This window comes from Meles meles, chromosome 8 (genome assembly GCF_922984935.1).
Source record: "Meles meles chromosome 8, mMelMel3.1 paternal haplotype, whole genome shotgun sequence".
NCBI lineage: Eukaryota > Metazoa > Chordata > Mammalia > Carnivora > Mustelidae > Meles > Meles meles.
Window position 1 is genome coordinate 30,298,966 of NC_060073.1, and position 14,849 is coordinate 30,313,814.

Here is a 14,849-nt window from a genome sequence, read left to right on the forward strand (position 1 = left end):
AATCCCAGCTTCTAGAATTCCTTCTGTGTGTAGAGCAAGCAAACTCTCACACCCCAAAAGGTGTTTTGAAAAAAGACAGTTCGCAGCTTTCCCCACAAAACAGTCACCGGGTAGGTAACCTACGAGTCCCTCTGTAGAACGCGCTGGAAATGAGCAAGATGGGTGGCTTATTAAAGATCTTAAAACTCTGGATTCGGGTCAAAAATAATCTGTCTTAAAATGACACTTATCCAGTAAGCCCGAATAATACAAATTAGACTGTTTAATTTTTGTTACGGATTTACCTAATACTCTTTAAGAGAATGTTGAATGAATACAAAACAAAAATATTTTTTTTCTCCAAGAGAATTATTCCGGTCCTGTAATTAAACTAGGGGCGGGATGGGTGTGGACAGTGAACAGACAAAGCCAAGTGCTGGAAGAAAATGTATTAAAGGAACATAATCTGAGAGATCTCAGCCACATAATGTGTGACAACAGTAAATGACCAATTTATAATTTAAATTCTCTGAAGAAGGGTTTTGAAGAGGATTGTAGCAGACCCCACTATTCTCTAGGGAATAAAATGAGTAATCTGGCTGGCAACAGTGTATCCTGAGGGAGGCTAGGGAAACAACGGCAGCCTCCAGGCTCAAGATACCCCAGTTAGTGGCAAAGTATGTTAGCTATTTGTTCAAATATTTATTGAGCACCTTAGTATGTGTTAGGAACTCTTTAATGCTAGGGATTGTGACCAAAACAAAATTATCTTTGTGGGATTTCGTTTTAAGTGTGGAAAAGAAAAGTAAATGTCAGATAATGAAATGGTGCAGAAGAAGAAAACAAGGTTGTCAGGAAAAACCTTACTGGCACTTGAGGCAAAGAAGGGTGTGAGGCCAAGCTGTTATCTTGGAGGAAGAATTTTCCAGGTAGAGGAAACACCCAAGTTTCAGGATCTGAGATGGGAGTGTGCTCAGTGGGTTCAAGAACAGCAAGCAGGCCACAATGGCTAATGCAGAGAGTAGGAGATGAGGTCAAAGACAAAAAAAAAAGAGGTACAGTGTTTTGAAGCCTGCCAGGCCATCGCAAGGACTTTGTCCTTTGCCAAGTGAAATGGGTAGCACTGCAACATAGTTTCAATTTTAAGCAGGGGAGTGACAGGGTCACCCTGGGTTTTCAAGAAATCCTCTCACTGCTGTGTAAAGAATTTACCATGTGTGTGGATTAAGAGGGAGAGTGGGGCAAGAAGAGAAGCTGGGAGCCCAGTAAGGAGGCTGTTGAAATAATATGGCCCAGAGATGGTGGTGGCCAAGGTCAGGGTGTTACAGTGAAGGTGGTGACTGGTGGTTAGATGCTTTGCATATTGTAATAGAACCAACAATATTTGCTAACAAATTGTAGGGTGTGAGAGAAGTCATAGTTGACCCAAGGTTGTTCAAGACTGAAGCACTTGAACTGTGCTACACCTAGAGGTTAGAAGGGAAGATTAGAATCCTTTAGCCCCTTGTATCTCTTAGTGTGCTCACCCTGACCACTATCACTATCAAAACCTCGGGCCTTATTCTGGACCTACTGGGTGAATCTGCATTTTAACAAGATCCTCAGCTGATTTGTATGCACACGGAAGTTTGAAAAAGTCACTGCTTTATTCCTTAGAACTTAACCAATGTCTTTAAGATCAGACATGAAATATTCTATTAGATGAATTTTCCCCAGAAATTCCAGGGGTGGAGCCCAGCACCCTGTTTTTGTTTTTGCTTTTTAAACCCCCTTCTGGTGATTGTAAAGTGTGGAAACCAATGATTTGGAGACCGCTAATGAAGGATTCAGGTTTGAGCTGAAGTGGGCTTGTGTGAAAGAGAGGCCTCTTGTGCCTTTCATGGGCACATGATACAGTAACAGGTATGGAAGCATAAAGACCCACAGTCAGCTAAGTTAGGCTTTTCTTCCAGGAAAAAGGAAAGATCGTGGAGAAGGAGCAGGAAAGATGACAACACAGGTGACAAAGATCTCACTTGGGGGGTCATCTCACAGCCCCAGGATATCAAAACAGGCTGTTATACTGCAGTAACAATCATAAAAGGTCTGTGACAAAAGGGGGGGGGGGTCTACAAACTGTAGTCCCAGGGTCAAGTGGCCTTTTTGTAAAGCTTTTTGGAGGGTTGCAGCCCCATCCATGTATATCTTTCCTACGGCTGCTTTCATGCCACAGTGGAGCAGAGTTGAATAGTTGTGACAGTCTGGTGTACAAAACCTAAAATACTCATACTGGAAGAAGCCAGTTTTCTGCTAAAAACAATTATGTATCCACCGTGGTTCAGCAGAGGGTTATGTTCACTGTAGTCAGTAGATTCAGGCTGATGAAGAAGCCATATCTCATGTGCTGCTGGTCATTATGAGGAAAGTGAAGTAGGGAGTATCTCTGGTCAGTAGCCCAGACTTGCCACCTGTGTGCTCACACCCCACGGGCCAGAAAGAATCACATGATGCCACAACCAAGAGGTGCTGTCCTCTCAAATGCCTTGCAGGAAGCCAGATGAACCAGAAATGTTTGGTGAATACGCATACCTGTCCTTGCTGTCACATCCTACAATACAGTAACCCCAATCCCATTTCCTTGGGTTTCGGACATTTTCACAGTTGTGCATTCAGGTCAGCAAGACCAGGAAGACCACTATATCTTAAGGCAAATCAATGTCTTTAGTCTGACTTCCTCTCCAGTTCAATGCCATGGTCCCAGTAAACCGAATTTGTCTATTTTCTACTTGACAGGACTGAAGCTATGTTTATGTGGATTTTTAATCCTTTATTTTTCTTTAATCTTTTTTTCTAATCCAAAGCCATGCAGTAGCTTGGGGGCATTGTGTCACTAAAGAAACAAGAAGTATTTTCCCAGCAAACCAGTGGGAGAGCAGCATATGTCTATACAGGTATACTTTGGAAATATTCTGCATTCAGTTCCAGACCACCACAATAAAGCAAATATTGCACTAAAGCAAGTTACATGAATGTTTTGGTTTCCCAGTGCATATAAAAGTTTTGTTAACACTATACTGTAGTCTATTAAGTGTGCAGTAATAGGTCTAAAACATAATGTATGTTCCTTAATTTAAAAATACTGTTGAAAAATGCAAACCATCATCTGAGCTTTCAGCGAGTCACAATCACTGATCACAGAACAGAACACCATAGCAAATGCTGAAATAGTCTGAAATATTGAGAATTACCAAGATGTGACACAGACACAAAGAAGATGCTGTTTGCTCGACACAGGGTTGCCACAGACCTTCAATATGTAAAAAAAAAAACAAACAAAAAAAAACAGTATTTGCAAAGCACAATAAAGATATGCTTGTAAATGGAAAACTCTCTAAAAATGTTAGTTTTAAAGTTACAGTCAATATTAACGTATTTTGGGGGTGCCTGAGTGGCTCAGTTAAGCAGCTGCCTTCAGCTCAGGTCATGGTCCCAGGTTCCTGGGATCAAGCCCCACACTGGGCTCCCCGCTCTCCTGCTCTTCCTCCCTACTTGTACTGTGTCTCTAAATATTTGAGAGAGAGCACAAGCAGAGAGGAGGGGCAGAAGGAGAAGGAGAAGCGGGCTCAATACCAGGACCCTGGGATCGTGACCTCAGCTGCAGTTAGCCACTTAACCAACTGAGCCACCCAGGCACCCCTAAATGAATAAAATCTTTTTTAAAAAATTAACATTTTAACACAAATCTCCCAAGTTGGCATTCATTTCATTCATTAGATCACAGCATGCTGAAGTCTTCATAGGCAAGTGAAGTGAATAATTGAACTACTTATCCTGATCATTTTGGCAATGTAGTCCACCTGCTTCAACTTCAATCACCCAATAAACTAATGCCAAGTTTATTTATGATAAGGAAAAGAGGGGAAATTTCATCTGAATTACATTAACTCTCTGTGTCAGAGTGACAGAAACCTAGCCCAGGTATGAACTGTCCACACAGCTAAGGCTTTTAAAGTCTCTTAATTTGTTTTTCAGTCATTTTACTACAAATGAGCTGTAAACATTGCTATAAAATCTTTTCCAGTTCTGCCCTTTTAAATGATAATTCAGAATTGTAATTATTCATACACGGGTCCTTGAGTCTCCCCTCTAGACTCTGAGCCTTCCGAGGGAAGACGCTTGTTTTGTTTCTTATCTCTGCATTCTCAGAAGCAATAATATGCCTGGCACAAAATTTTTTTTAAAGATTTTATTTACTTGAGAGGGAGAGAGAGAGAGAAATCAAGGAGAGACAAAGGGGGAGGGAGAAAGAATCTGAAGCAGACTCCACACTGAGCAAGGAGCCCGACACGGGGGCTCGATCCCACAACCTTGAAAGTATAACCTGAGCCAAAAGCAGGAGTCAGATACTCAACTGACTACTGAGCCACCCAGGTGCCCCCTGGCACAAAGGTTGGGTCAATATTGCCTACTGTATTAGCATATCAGCACAGTATTGATATTATTATTATTGTTGGTCCACACTACCTCTCACATACTGAGATAACATTCTTGTCCACTTACATTTTCATGTGTTCACCTTAATTTTTTTTTCCATTTTATTTATTTTTTTCAGTGTAACAGTATTCATTCTTTTTGCACAACACCCAGTGCTCCATGCAAAACGTGCCCTCCCCATTACCCACCACCTGTTCCCCCAACCTCCCACCCCTGACCCTTCAAAACCCTCAGGTTGCCCCAACCTCCCACCCCTGACCCTTCAAAACCCTCAGGTTGTTTTTCAGAGTCCATAGTCTCTTATGGTTCACCTCCCCTCCCCAATGTCCATAGCCCGCTCCCCCTCTCCCAATCCCACCTCCCCCCAGCAACCCCCAGTTTGTTTTGTGAGATTAAGAGTCATTGTTCACCTTAATTTTAACTTAATATCACTTTTAGAGATATGCTTCATATTTTGTAGAGATACAATATGTCCAGAATAGTTTTTTTTGGATTTCACAAAATACTGTCATTTCTAATTAAACACTCTCAAGAAGCTACACACTATTTTCAACATAAAAGCAAAAATACTTTGACCACAGGCATTAAAATGTTCCATAGAGTTACCATGTGAATTGTACATTTTCTTCACTTAATGTTCTACTTCAATGATTCTCAACCTGTGGCAATTTTGCTCCCCCGAGGAGATTTGACAATGTCTGGAGGTATTTTTAAGTTGTCACAGCTTGGAGGGGTGGGGAGCAGATGCTCTGACATCTAGAGGGCAGAGACTAAGGGTGCTTCTAATCCTGCAGTTCACTGGACAGCACAGAATTATCCAGACCAAAATACTGATACTGCTGAAATTGGGCAGCTCTATTGTATGGGGCCAAAAATGTCATTTCCTCCAGTACTTCACAAGTAAAAATATTGGGATGACAATGATGGGGTGGGGGAGTCTTAAGAAAGAAAATGTACAAGGAGGCACCTGGGTGGTTCAGTTACTGAAGTGTTTGCCTTGGGCTCAGACCATGATCCCAGAGTCCTGGGATTAAACCCCGTGGTGGGCTCCCTACTCAGCAGAGGTATCTGCTTCTCGCTCTCCCTCTGCCCCTGCTCCTGTGCTCTCTCCCTTGCTCACTCTCTCAAACAAATAAAATCTTTTAAAGATAATTTTAAAAGGGGGGGAGGGCAGCTGGGTGGCTCAGTTGGTTAAGTGAATGCCTTCAGGGGCACCTGGGTGGCTCAGTGGGTTAAAGCCTCTGCCTTTTGGCTCAGGTCATGATCCCAGCGTCCTGGGATCAAGCCCCACATTGGGCTCTCTGCTCAGCGGGGAGCCTGCTTCCCCCTCTCTCTGCGTGCCTCTCTGCCTACTTGTGATCTCTGTCAAGTAAATAAAATCTTTAAAAAAAAAAAAAGTGACTGCATTCAGCTCAGGTCATGAACCTGGAATCCCAAGATCAAGTCCCACGGCGGGCTCCCTGCTCATCAGGGAGTCTGCATCTCCCTCTGACTTTCTCCTCTTTCATGCTCTCTTTTATTCTCTCTCCCAAATAAATAAAATCTTTTAAAAAAATAATATAATTTTAAAAGGGGGTGCCTGGGTGGCTCAGTCATTTAAGCATCTGCCTTTGGCTCCGGTCATGGTCCCAGGGTCCTGGGATTAAGACCCCATTTTAGGTTACCTCTGCCCCCTCCTCCCTGCTTGTGTTCTCTCTTTCAAATAAAATAACATCTTAAAAAAAATTTTTTTAAAGAAAGAAAATGTGTAAGGATGTAACACTGAACTGTATACAGATTATCATCTCACATCTTGGCAACTGATGCACAATCATGATCTTTCTCAGGAAATATATAATATATATATTCATTTCTTCCACTAATACTTATAGCCCACTGTGAACAATAACCTGAGAAAACTTCCTCCAAAGTGACAACTTTAGAAGGAATAAAACTTTGTGTATCTCAAAGTTATATACTAGGAGAACATAAGTGCAAAGATAATTAGCTTATTCAGGATTGTCTCTACAATTATTTAGGATATGTATATTTCAAGAATGACTTTACGGGGCGCCTGGGTGGCTCAGTGGGTTAAAGCCTCTGCCTTTCGCTCAGGTCATGATCCTGGGGTTCAGGGATCGAGCCCCGCATCGGGCTCTCTGCTTGGCAGGGAGCCTGCTTCCTCCTCTCTCTCTCTCTGCCTGCCTCTCTGCCTACTTGTGATCTCTATCTGTCAAGTAAGTAAAATAAAATCTTTAAAAAAAAATAAAAAAATTAAAAAAAGAATGACTTTACCACTTAACAGCAGAACTGCCCCTACATTAACAGTTTACCCTTCATGTGTTAAGAACATTTTTTTTTTCTTTTTGAGAGTCTAAGTACTTGATTTAAAAGTCTCCTAAGCACGCCATTCCTAAATAAAGATGTGGAAAATGTCACTAAAAGATGTGGGTCCTGTGTTACTTTCTTTTCGTAGAAACTTCCAGTGAGTGGAGACTCTGCAAAGGGGAGAGGTATGGAAGCCCCCCCACCCCACCCCCATAAGACTCATGCTTTACCTGGTTTTTCTCAAAGTGGGCAAGGTCCACACCTTCCAAATCACCTGGGGGCACTTGTGAGAATGAAGGCTCCTGAACTGCAGCCCAGATACTGCATCTGGAGCCCAGAATCCGAAGTTTAGTAACATGCATTTTAAAAACCACAAACTCCCCTCTGCACATTCAAGTTTATCAGTCTGCTCCGCAGAAGTAGCATGCTTATTTTTGCCAGAATAAGTACATACATGTTCAAACAAAAATCTTTCTTCTCACGGTTACTCTCTTCTCTTTCTCCCAGGGGATGTGCTGTGAGGGATTCTTAAGTAGGGGATGTTGACAATCACCAGGTATGTGGGAAAGGACAGAAACACGTGTTGCGATTTGGGCAAGAGCAGATTCCAAGATGGGAGAGAAAATGCTGAGAGAAATAGGCTGAGGGAAGAATCCAAGCAGAGTGGCGAAGGGAAGGTAGGGTAAGGGAAAGAAAGGTGACTCAGCAGATCTGCAGCGGTCTACTAATAATGTGCATTATGCCTGGGTAGCAGATGGCTGGGGAAGAGGGACAGGAACTGAGGCAGCAAACTCCACACTCACCTGGCGGACTACTTAAGCCCCGCCCCCCAGCTCGCTGGGGCGGGTAGGGGTTGGGGGGCACCCCCAGTGCCAGACCGTTCAGGTCCCCGAAGCCTATAATTTACATTTCTGACAAGTTCTCCGGTGATGTGGGTGCTGCTCAGCTAGGAACCACATTTTGAGAAGTACAGAATTAGAGGAATTTTAAAGTTTTTTAAAAATCATTGGAGCAAGGGAAAAAAACTAAGGGGAAGACGAAATTTTAAAAAGTAATCAAAGGTGACAGTAGTAGTCTCTAATACCATGTTTTATGCATCTAGTTTTGCTTCGTATTTTCCTCTTCAAGAGATCAGAAGAGAAAAATAAGAGAGGACATTGATTGGGCCAGTCGTACTGGATTAAAACGTTTCTTCCAGATGACAACAAGGGAAGAAACCAGCAAACTTTTACCTAGGTTCTTCTTGTCTAAACCAAATGCCTGTGGCAGCCCCATCCTACTTGATCACATACTTGATCATATAGGACGGTATGGGTTGGTTCAATGAGAGAAAAAGAAGAGGTAATAATACAGGAATAAAATACAAATCATAATTAAATATACATTTGACCCTTGAGCAATGGGGAATTTAGGGATGCTGGCACCCTCCCCTGCATAATCAAAAATCCATGTATATTGGGGCACCTGGATGGCTCAGGCAAGTGTATGCCATTGGCTCAGGTCATGATCCTACGATTCAAGGGTCACCCATATTTTTAAAAACCTTTGTTTTCTTGAAATTGCAAGAATAATACAAGCTTATAGCAAATAGTTCAGGTAAGAAGCAAATTATGCAAAAAAGTAAGTGTAATAGTTCGAGGTATTGTTTAACAGCTTTATTGAGATACAATTAACATACAAAAAAATTCATCCTTTTAAAGTGTACAGTTCAGGGGCACCTGGGTGGCTCAGTGGGTTAAGCCTCTGCCTTCAGCTCAGGTCATGATCCCAGGGTCTTGGGATCAAGCCCCACAACTGGCTCTCTGCTCAGTGGGGAGCCTGCTTTCTCCTCTCTCTCTCTCTGCCTACCTCTCTGCCTACTTGTGATCTCTTTTAAATAAATAAAATCTTTAAAAAAAAATAAAGTGTACAATTCAGTGGTTTTTACCGTATTTGTAGAGTCATGCAAGCATTACCATTATCTAATTTTAGTACATTTTTATCACCCCCAAAAGTAACACATACCTACGAGCAGTTACGCCCCATTTATTCCTTCTTCCGGCCTCTAGCTACCACTAACCTAATTTCTGTCTCTGTGAATTTGCATATCATGGGCATTTTATATAGATGGCCCTATATGTTATGAGGCCTCTGTGGCTGATTTCACTTAGCAGAATATTTTCAAGATTCGCTCATGTTCTAGCATATATTTCATCCCTTTTTATGACTGAGTAGTATGCCATTGTAGGAATTCCATTCATCAGCTGATGGACATTTGGGGTGTTTCCATTTCTTGATTATTATGGATAAAATGCTGCTATGAACATTTGTTCAGAACATTTTGTGTGAACATACATTTTTAATTCTCTAGATATATGCCTAGAGTAGAATATTTGGGTCAAGTAGTAACTCTACATTCATGTTTTTCTGTTTGTTTTAAAGATTTTATTTTTTTTTAAGTAATTTCCATGCCCAATGCGGGGCTTGAACTCACAACCCCAAGATCAGGAGTCACATGCTCTACCGACTGAGCCAGTCAGGCACCTCTGCATTCATGTTTTTGAGCAACAGCCAAACTGTTTTTCAAAGCAGCTACACCGTTTTACCCTCCTACCAGCCGCATATGAGGTTTCCCATTTCTCCACATCCTCACCAACACTTATTATCCATTTTTTTTTTTACTAAAGCTATCCTCGTGAATGTTATCTCAGTAAAAAGTGATGTGCATTAAATCCACAAGGTTCAAACAAGGATTAACTTCTTTAATCATGGACTTAAGTAAAGATTAACATCTGTAAATAAGGATTAGCCTCTTCTCTGCTTTGGGGGCTTAGATGTGATTTTGCCAGAAAGTAGGGAAATACAGTTATATTTCAAGGTGTCTTTTAACTTTATGGTCAGAATTGTCCCTGCCTTGGTATATAAATTCTCAGTCAATGCTAAGGAGTACCTAGCTAGTGATTCCTTGAGAAAGTACCAGAAGGACAATACTGGCAGGGGATGGACATTCGAACAAGCCTGATGATTAAGACTTGACTCAAAGTTAGGCAAAAATAGACAGTCACTCACCTTAAAAGCTTGATTTTCGCATTAGGAAGACTTGTCAGCCCCTTCTCACTTCTCCAACTCTCTGTTCACTCAACAAACAGTTCCTTAGCACCGGAGCGTGCCAGACACTGTACCTGTCGGTACACAGTGCTGCCTAAGACAGAGTCCCATGGCCTCAAGGAAATCAGTGTTGAGAAGAGTAGACCGCTACATAAAGAAAGAAAATTCAGTATAGTATATACCCCGGTGTACCAGTATATCACCAAAATGGCTAAAACTTAAAAATGAAATGACCAAGTAACTGCAAGAATATACAGCTGCTGGAACTCTCAGACAGTTGATGGGAGTTGAAATTGACCCAACCACTTTAGGACGGTATTTGGCAGCAGCTCCTAAAGCTCGATGATCACATACCCCATAACCCAGAAATTCTACTTTTAGATACATACCTAATAGAAATGCATATGTAAGGTAACTGAAAGATAGAGATAAGAACATTCATAGCAACCTGTTCTTAGTAGCTGAAAATGGAAACAATTCAAATGCCTGTCAGTAGTAAAAAAGGATAAATTATACAACAGAATACCACACAGCAGTGAAAATTAACAAACTATTACTAGGAACATGAGTAAGCCTAAGGCACAGGTTGTTGAATCAAAGAAGCTGGATAAGAGAGTATGGAAACTTCTAAAAAGATTTTATTTATTCATTTATTTGAGAGAGAGAGAGAGCACAAGCAGGGGGAGCTGCAGAGGGAGGGGGAGAAGCAGGTCCCGATGCAGGGCTCGATTCCAGGACCCCAGGATCATGACCTGAGCTGAAGACAGAAGCTTAATCAACTGAGCCACCCAGGCACCCTGAGAGTATACAAATGTTTTAAAAGAGCAAACTAATTTATAGTATAAGAAATCAGAACAGTGATTGCATTTGAGGCTAGATAATGACTGGGATGATCTAGAGGGAGTATGGGTGTTCTGGCAATATTCTATTTCTCTCTCTTTTTTTAAAGGTTTTTTTTTGTTTTTTGTTTTTTTAAAGATTTTATTTGTCAGAGAGAGAGTACACACAAGCAGGCAGAGAGGCAGGCAGAGAGAGCAGGAAGCAGGCTCCCTGCCCAGCAAGGAGCCCAATGCAGGACTCGATCCCAGGACCCCAAGATCATGACCTGAGCCGAAGGCAGTGGCTTAACCAACTGAGCCACCCAGGCGTCCCTGTTTTTTGTTTTTGTTTTTAAGGAATCTCTACATCCAACCTGGGGCTCAAACTCACGACCCTCAGATCAAGAGTTGCATGTTCTACCAACTGAGCCACCCAGGCACCTCACAATATTCTTTTTTTTTTTTTTAAGAGAGAGAAAGTGAGGGGGAACAGCAGAGGGAGATAGAGAGAGAGAGAGAGAGAGAGAATCCTAAGAGGTCTCCATACCCAGCATATGGAGCCCAACGTGGGGTTTGATTCCACAACCCCAAGATCATGACCTGAGCTGAAATCAAGACTGATGCCTAACTAACTGAGCCACCCAGGTGCCCAGTCTCATACTTTTTTTTTAGAGAGAAAGAACAACATTCTATTTCTTGTTGAGAGTGACAGTTACACCCGTGTACTTGTAAAAATCATTGAGCTGCTGCACACTTAAACAGTTTGCACATTTCTGTATGTCTGTTACACTTCCAAAAATGTCTCCTTAAAATATTTCAGTTTCCTATGGACACAAATATGGGCAAAACCAGAAACCTGTACAAGAAAGAGATGTGGCTCATAAGCCAGAGCAGTTAACTCTTCATAGGAGGGAACCAGGGAAAGCTCTCTGAAAATGCTGCCAGTGCTGGATTTTGAAAGATAAATTTTACAAGCAGATGAGAGCGGATAAAGAAAAGAGCATTGCAGGCAGAGGGAGCACGATGCCCAAAAGTACAGGAAGGCATAAGATTGTATGGTGTGTTTTAGCAACCATAAGCAGTTTTATATTGCTGGAGTGTTAAGTGGAGAGGGATGGCAGGAAGGAGATGCAAATGATAAGACTGGCCAGGTCAGCAGCGACAGGTCATGAAAATCCCTTTCATCCCAGCTAAACAGCTTGAGCTTAAACTGTAGACCTTAGCTTTTCTATGGAAATATATCCCCCTGAAGCTCTGATGAAAACCATGAGCTATCTTGTTGGAGAAATGCACATACAAAATTTTGTATATCGTTCACAAGTCCTCTGATGCCCATCCATTGACTCCTACTTTATGCATCTCAGAGGAAGAATCCCATCCTTGCAGTGGATAAATGGGGATTAATTAAAGAACTTTAAACAACAGGGACAATATTAGATTTATATTTTAGAAAGATCAACGAAGGCAATATGGAGGTTAAGACTGGAGGTCAAGGGGCATTGAGCCTGGGTGGCTCAGTGGGTTAAAGCCTCTGTCTTCAGCTCAGGTCATGATCCCAGAGTCCTGGGATCAAGCCCCGCATTGGGTTCTCTGCTCAGCGGGAAGCCCGCTTCCTCCTCTCTCTGTCTCTGCCTGTCTCTCCACCTACTTGAGATCTCTGTCTGTCAAATAAATAAATAAAATCTTTAAAAAAAAAAAAAGACTGGAGGTCGAGCCAGGGTGATATGTAGGAATGATTAAAATGGTAAAAGAACAAAGAAGGGCTTGAACTAAGTGTCCGAGCTGAATTCTATGGGTGTTCATAGGTAGAACCGTCAAGGATTTGTGGCTGGTTATATGTCACAGAGGAAGAAGGCAACTCCTGGGATTCTCCTGTATTTCTACCTTGAGTTAGGAGTCAGACCACCTACTAAAGACAGAACTAGAGAGTGTCAAGGACATTTGGATTGAAAATTATCTTCTTTCTCAAAAAGAAATAGACTATACCTTAACTGGTTAGGCTTCAGGTCCATTCTGATTAGTGTTGGGGCTCAGGCGGCTGGCCTCTGGTAACATCCCTTGCATTTGAATCTTAAGGCCTGGGCGAGAGCAAATCAGCCTGCATGCACAAATTCACAAAGGTATTATGGCTTTGTCTTGGGAAATGTAAGCAGGTTCTGATACCCATCATCTCTCCTTGTCCATGTGTACGAAGAAGGGAAGAGCTCTAACATTTGGGTCCCATGCCTACTGTGACATTGAGCCATTATAGTGGACTGTGACATTTGTAAAGCAAGGTTTCCTCCCCCAACTTCCAGAACTTAAACACTGTTAGGCTTAGACCATCGAAACACTTTCTTTTGTTGGATAAGGATTACCCTGGGCTATTTGGTGGACATCAGTGCCTGGTCATTACAGATCATACTACAATGGGCAAGGACTATCCGAGGGCAGAGGACTAGTACAGTCTGGTGTTCTACGGACAGTCAAGCAGTCAAAAAGAATATAAGCAGATTTTTTAGTTCCATCTATTAAGACAATTTGAACCTTGGAATCTGAAGTTATCACACTAGGCAGACAAGTTGAAGGCTCTAACTTATCTGATTTGAACATTAAGAAGAATGTGACCTCATTTTGAACCCCAGGGGAGTGAAACAGAATATATTGGTTTAATCAGATTTGCATTTTGCAAAAGATCACTCTGGCTGTTTTAGAGAAAATACAATGGAGGGAGGCAGATATGGATGCAGGATCCAAGAGGCTGCTATGATCAGTGAGGTGAGAGGGGATGGTGGCTTGAACCAGAGACTGGAGGGGATATGGAAGCCAATGGAATGGATTTAATATATATCCCACGTAGGTTAGAAAGAGACTAAATAGGGGGCGACCTGGGTGGCTCCAAGTTGGTTGAGTGTTTGACTCTTGATTTCAGCTCAGGTCATGATCTCAGGGTCGTGGGATGGAGCCCCACGTTGGGCTCCACACTCGGTATGGAGTTTGCTTGGAATTCTCTCTCTCCCTCTCCCTACACCCCTCCTCCCATTCGTGTGCGTGTGCACTCTCTCCTTCTAAACAAGTAAATAAATAAATAAAATACATATTTTTAAAGAAAGAGACTAAATAGAACATGATAATTGATGGAAGATGAGGGGGTGGTGAGGGAAAGGGAGGAATTATAGATGACTCCTAGTTGTCTGATTTGTACATCTGGGTGGATGGTAGAACACACTCAGCAGAAGGACCAGATGGGGAGCGAGGAGCTAGGACGTGCAATTTTATGTAACATTTGTAGACTTTATGAGACATCCAAATGGTATGCTAAGCAGATATTTGAGTCAGGTCTGGAGTTCAGAGGAGAGGTTCGGTTAAACATTTAATGTAGAATTTATTCACATACAGATGGTAATTGAAAGCATGAGGTGAAAATAAGTGAGATCTATTGAGATTTTAAAGAGAAGAGGATCCAGAACAATATCAACATTTAAAGGTTATGTCAATGGGGGAAAGTCAGTGCAGCAAACTGAAAAGTGCAGGAAGAAAATCAAGAGTGTGGGATCACACAGATCAGAGAAAGAGACTATTTCAAATATTTGAGTGTGTTAAATGATTCTGAACAGTCAAGAAGGAGTCTGGAAAATCTGTTGATTTTAGCTGAGATGGGTTATACTGAAAAATGTAACACACAAACCAATCAGAAAGGCTAACAGACTTTGGGCGAAGCGGACCCTTGCTGTGATGCCTTAACCCCTCAGTTACTAGGTGATGGGGATCTAAGGAGGAGGGTCTGGGGCAGGGAAAGAGAAGATGTAATGGGGTGGGGTTGGCGTGGTGACAGCTCTTTATAAATCTCATACAGAAGGGCCACCTGGGTGGCTCAGTGGATTAAGCCTCTGCCTTCGGCTCAGGTCATGATCCCAGGGTCCTGGGATTGAGCCCCACATCGGGCTCTGTGCTCGGCGGAGAACCTGCTTCCTCCCCTCTCTCTGCCCACCTGTGATCTCTCTCTCTCTCTGTCAAATAAATTTTAAAAAAAAATCTCATACAGAAGTATTCTAATAACATAAAGCACAGATATACTTGTGTGACATGGCTCAATGTTTTCTATGGTGTTAGCAGCAAGAGATCGTTGGGAACCTGGTGAGAGATCTTTCTGTGTAAGGGTGGGAACCAAAGCCAGGTTCAAGTAGGTTGGGGAAGGGAGGGGAA

The 14,849-nt window shown here is 42.2% G+C and overlaps 1 non-coding gene across 1 annotated transcript; it reads right to left on the reverse strand.

Annotated features, from left to right (window-relative positions):
- Nucleotides 1-9,207: 9,207 nt before the first annotated feature.
- Nucleotides 9,208-9,280, reverse strand: TRNAR-CCU. Its single transcript has one exon. It is a non-coding gene; the product is annotated as a tRNA-Arg (tRNA).
- Nucleotides 9,281-14,849: the final 5,569 nt, after the last annotated feature.